Source organism: Sesamum indicum, linkage group LG9 (genome assembly GCF_000512975.1).
Source record: "Sesamum indicum cultivar Zhongzhi No. 13 linkage group LG9, S_indicum_v1.0, whole genome shotgun sequence".
Lineage (NCBI taxonomy): Eukaryota > Viridiplantae > Streptophyta > Magnoliopsida > Lamiales > Pedaliaceae > Sesamum > Sesamum indicum.
The window spans coordinates 12,117,101-12,118,022 of NC_026153.1; positions in this window are offsets into that span (position 1 = coordinate 12,117,101).

The following is a 922-nucleotide window of genomic DNA, read 5'->3' on the forward strand; positions in this document are numbered from 1 at the left end:
ACTTGACAATTTTGCTTTTTTTTTTCGTTTAAATTATTATTATATAATTTAATTTATATATAATTAATTTTAACAATATACTAAAATCCAAAATTAATAAAATTAACATTGCATTAACTTAAAAAATTACAATTAAGGGTACAAATGTAATAGTTATTTATTTTGTATAATTGTAAAAAATTACATTAAATACAAAAAATATTTTGTACAATTGTGAAAAAAACAAAAAATATACAATTAATCCTGGCTACCCGGTACTGGCACATCCGATTGTGTTGAAGAATTTCTTTGTTGTGCTTGTTGTCGTGCACGCCTTTGCGCCCAATCCATCTCGTTGTGAATACGTGTTGTTTGATTTCGACCAGGGCGCGAAGAGATGCGAATAGTAGGATCGTGGACCAACTCAAATCCCGGTACATCCCAATAATCTTCGGAATGTACAGGTTCAAATGACTTAGAATATGTATTCTTATAAGTCATTATATCGTAATAATCCTTCACCATTGATGCAGCATTAATCATGAATGCAGCGCATACCTTTTGAGCGTGACTGCAAGGTATACCAAATTGACTCCATTTGCCGCAAGAACATTCTCGGTTCGCAATTTTGACAACATGGGTGTTGACTCCATGTCCACCGTGACGTCTTGTAACAACCGAGGCGGACTGTTGGAACTGATGGAATTTGGTGACGGTATGTTCAACAGAATTTTGATGCCAACGTGTGAACATCTTATATGCAAAATCCGTCCACAGTTGGTTGTTGGTCAACATTACAGTACTTCTTGCTAACCTCTCACGGAAATAATGGACACTTCGCTGAAACGTCATCTCAGCAATTGCTGTCAACGGTAGGCGGCGAGCCCCTTTCAATACTCCATTTATGCATTCCGACATATTTGTCGTCAGAATTCCGCATCGC